This window comes from Callithrix jacchus, chromosome 10 (assembly GCF_049354715.1).
Source record: "Callithrix jacchus isolate 240 chromosome 10, calJac240_pri, whole genome shotgun sequence".
Lineage (NCBI taxonomy): Eukaryota > Metazoa > Chordata > Mammalia > Primates > Cebidae > Callithrix > Callithrix jacchus.
The window spans coordinates 108,544,564-108,549,326 of NC_133511.1; positions in this window are offsets into that span (position 1 = coordinate 108,544,564).

The following is a 4,763-nucleotide window of genomic DNA, read 5'->3' on the forward strand; positions in this document are numbered from 1 at the left end:
GGAATTACTGTATGGCCTTTTGAGTCCAGCTTCTTGCCCTCGACATAATGAATGCAGTTGGGGTTTGCCCACGTTGTGTGAATCAGTGATTGGATACTTTTTGTCGCTGAGTAGTGTTCCATTGTTTGTCGGCCTGTTGGAGGACATTGGGATGCTTCCAGCTTCTGGAGATCGTGTATAAAGCTGCCCTAAATATTTGCATATAGGTTTGGCTGGGCACGGTGGCTCATGCCTATAATCCCAGCACTTTGGGAGGCTGAGGTGGGCAGATCACTTGAGGTCAGGAGTTCGAAACCAGCCTGACCAACATGGTGAAACCCTATCTCTACTAAAAACAAAAAAAAAAATTAGCCGGGCCTGGTGGTGGGCACCTGTAATCCCAGGTACTCGGGAGTCTGAGGCATGAGAATCACTTGAGCCCGGGAGGCAGAGGTTGCAGTGAGCTGAGATTGCACCCTTGCACTCCAGCCTGGGCAACAGAACAAGACTCTCAAAAAAACAAAACAAAAATTGCATATGGGTTTTTGTGTGCACATAGGTTTTTGTTGCTTTTGTGTTAATAACTCAGCAAGTATTTTTCTACTCTGGACCTTTTAAAAGCTGGAATGGTCAGCCAACACTGAATGGAGGCAGCTTCAAGTAGGTTTTATACAGAAGGAGTACAGGGTAAGGACAGCTACAAATCTTATCTGAAAGGAAGAGGAAAGAACGTGACCTTTCTTTGAAATGACTTGCAATGATCTCCACAGCATTGTTCCCAGCCTCATTTCAGATGCTGCTTCAAATCAGGTGGGGTGGGAAGCTGCACTGTGTGGCGGCTGACAGATCATGAATGCGTACCTCCCGCAGGGCTGGTGATATGAGGGCCCCACGATGATGCAAAGGCAGGCAGCATCCCTGCCCTGTGGCTACCATCCTGGAACTGTATGGGGCTTATTCACTAGATAGGTCAAAGCTCTAACTCACACTAGCCTTGATACTGGCATCAGCTCGCTGGGAATCAAACTTGGAGTCCAACTCTCCAGTGTAAGGGGCGGCTCTTAGTGGCCTTTCTGTTCCACATACAACAGGAGCCTGAGAGTTTCCAAGGCAGATTCCCCCAGAACTTTGACCTCATGAGAACTTTGGCCCTATAACAACTCCTCTGCTGTAGGGCTGTTCCTGCCTCAGAGAGCCCCAGAATGCGTTCCACAAATCTGCGTTCCAACCTTAGTCCCGCCTCTCGCTACCAAGGAGATCTTGAACAAGTATTTAGCTCTGAACTGAATTTCTCACTGAAAGAAAATAATCTGAGAATGGTAAGAACTACTACCCTTCACAGGGGATAGCTGTGAGAAGGAGATTTTTAAAATATGAAGCATTTAGCACGATGCAAACACCCAGGAAGGAGTAGCTCTTGTTATCTGCACCATGTTGTAGACTGCATTTTTTTTTCTAAGACAGAGTCTTGCTCTGTTGCCCAGGCTGGAGTGCAGTGGCATGATCTTGGCTCACTGCAACCTCCACCTCCCAGATTCAAGCAATTCTCCTGTCTCAGCCTCCTGAGTAGCTGGGACTATAAGCATGTGCCACCACACCCAGTTAATTTTTGTATTTTTAGTAGAGATGGGGGTATCACCACGTCGGCCAGGCTGCTCTTGAACTCCTGACCTCGTGATTGCCTGCCTTGGCCTCCCAAAGTGCTGGGATTACAGGCATGAGCCACCACACCCAGCTGAAACTAGATATTTTAAAGAAATGTGCTTAAGTTAGTTTTAAACAAGACCCAGCCATTGAACTCCTCCCTGGCACATCTTCTGATCAGGCCAGCCTCGCTGTTCTGATTTCCAAACCTTTTGCTTAATCCATTCCCCATCAGATGTGCCCTCTTCTCTCTGGTTTCTGCCCTCCCTTCTAGGCCTCTTTTACCCGAGCTTTTCCTAATGACACTGATTGATCTACACCTTCTCTGATCATTATAACAGCTTCAATTCACTGAACCAGACAGGAGGCTGTATGCAGTCAGAAACATCGAAGATTTATCGAGCTCTTAGTATGTTCCAAAATTATTCTGAGAACTTTACATGAAATAAAATTCATTTCAGCCTCATGTCAAACCAATAGTGTATGTACTGTTGTTATCCTGATTTTAAGAATGGGAAACTGGAGCCCAAGATTTAAGTAACTTTCCCAAGACCACAGCTAGGAAGTGATGAAGTCGACGTCTGGGCCCAGGGAGTCTAATTCTAGAGGCTGCACTCCCAACCACCATGCTATACACTCAGTATCTCGTTGAGTCTTCACGATGACAGAATAGGTCAGCAACATTATCTCTGTTTTACAGGTGAGAAAACCAAGGCTCAAAGGTAAAGTAACCAGCTCATAATCCCACAGTATGCTGCTGGAGTTCAGATTCAAACCAAGCTCAGATGTGCCTAACACCAACTTAGTGTTCTTAACTCCTCTACTCCGCTGCCTCCATGTAGCGCTTATTCCCAGGCAATTCTTCATTCTGAGCTGTCTCCTATTTGCGTTCAGGTGTGTTGCTCTCTCTCCCGCTCCCATCTGTGTACTTAGGTCACATGATGTGTCTCATCGCACTGAAGGCAGAGCTCATATATAGTAAATAGTCAATGCTAGTGTTTGACAAGCAATACAAGGGATACGTTCCCCCGCTTGCTGCTGTTGGTGTTCTGAGGGTTTTCCACCACAACTCACAATCTTTTAGGAAACCAGTCTTAGAGAAGTGAAGTATATTGTTTTCTCTGCCAATGGAACTTGAAGAAGGCAAAAAGGCCTCTTCATCCCTCAGCCTCAGGCTCATGCTCTCAGTCTGGTGAGTAGAGGAAAGTGACTAGCTGCCCATGAACCTCACAGGGCCTATTCTACCCTTAACTGCCCAACAGCTTTGCACTCTTGCTGGGGAGAAGGTGCGACCACTCTGGTGTGGCCAGCTTCAGGGGATCCACTCTGCCATCATGGTTGAGCCCCCAGCAGGGGAGACTGGCTTCTAAATTCAGCCTTTGTGGTTATCCTAATGCTCAGACAGGGATCCCTAGATGAAATCCCTTGTTTCCCCTTTCTATGAAGATGTAAACAGGCAATTACAGCTCTTTCTACATACAGATTTAGTTCAACACATGCTGATGTTCGACACTAGATGGGACAATGGTCTCTACCCTCAAAGAGTCACAATCTAGTTGGAGAGATAAGCCAGAGAATTCGAGGACGCAAAGTCCACTCCAGCAGAAGCCTGAATATTGAAAACCCAGAAACTGAATTATCTGATGAATGCACTGGATCTTTTGAGACAGTGCAGCCTTTTCTCGGTGCATAAACCTCCTCCATTTGGACACTCCAAGCAGAGTCCTCCATAGCTCAGCCACTGCCTCCCTTTCCATGCATGTCTTCTGCCACTCATTTATTCATTCAGCAAACATGTATTGAAGAACTACTATGGAGCCAGGCACTGTGTTGATCACTGCAGGTAATTCAATATGGCGCAAGAACAGAGGGTGGGTGGGAGAGGTGGTAAGAAATGAGACTGGGGCCACATCATGAAAGAGATCATACACACAGCTAAGGAGTTTGGATTTCGTCCTGAGTGAAATGGAGAGCCATTCCCCAGATTGCACTTCAGGCTACAATTTAGGATTTCCCACATGCATCAAAATTCTCCATTCCCATGCCTGTGATCATGCTGTTCCCACGACCTAGAATGCCAACTCCTTGCACTCTTCCCCCTTTTTTTCACTTACTTAGTTCTACTGGTTTTCTGAGACACTGTTTTCAAGATGCCATGCTTCTAAGAAACCTGCAATAATCCCTATGGTGACACTCATCCCACTGTATTGAAATGACCTATGTATCTTGTCCCCAATCAGATGCTTAGCTCCATGTCTAATCAATCAATGTCTATGTTCCCTACTTTTACAACATAAAAACCTGGCTCAATGAAGTTGCTTAATTAAAAAAAAAAACAGTTATTTATTGAATTGATGGTTAACTGACCCAACAATACACTAGAGAAACTATAGCAACATTGAAGATAAGAGATTGGAAATAGGAGCCATTGAAATAGAGAGGAAGACTAAATCAGGGAGAACTCCAGCAGATATGCAGAGAAGCTGCTTCATTTAATCTACAGAAGTACTGACTGTCCTCTCAGCCCCATCCCCCAGCCACCCACTACTACTGACCCATGTAAAGAATTTTGAATAAGGGCAGGCACACACTAGGCAGCCAATAAATGTTAGCTCCTCTTATTAGCAGAGGACTTCAATCCTGCCACTAACTCCCTAATTCTATAAATAAATTACCTTTTCCTTTCTGCTAAGAATTTTGTTCCAGGCCAAGCACAATGGCTCATGTTTATAATCCCACCACTTTGGGGACTGAGATGTAAGGAAAGCTTGAGACCAGGAGCTAGAGGTCATCCTGGGTGACACAGCACATTCCTGTCTCTAAGAAAAGAAAAAGAAAAAGCCAAATGTGGTGACACACACTGAGGTCCTACCTACTCGGGAGGCTGAGATGGTTGAATTGCTTGAGCCCAGGAATTCAAGATGACAGTAAGTTTTGATTATGCCACAGAACTCCAGCCTTGGACTGAGACCCTGTCTCAAAACAAAAACAAATGGATTTTGTCCCATTTCTGGATTCTAACTCAAAAGCTTGACTGCTTAGGACAGTGACCCCTAGTTTTCATATAGGGGGGGTTTCACCCAAAGACAGCACTTACTACAAACACCTATTTCCTAAAAATAGAGGAAATTTTTCTTCAT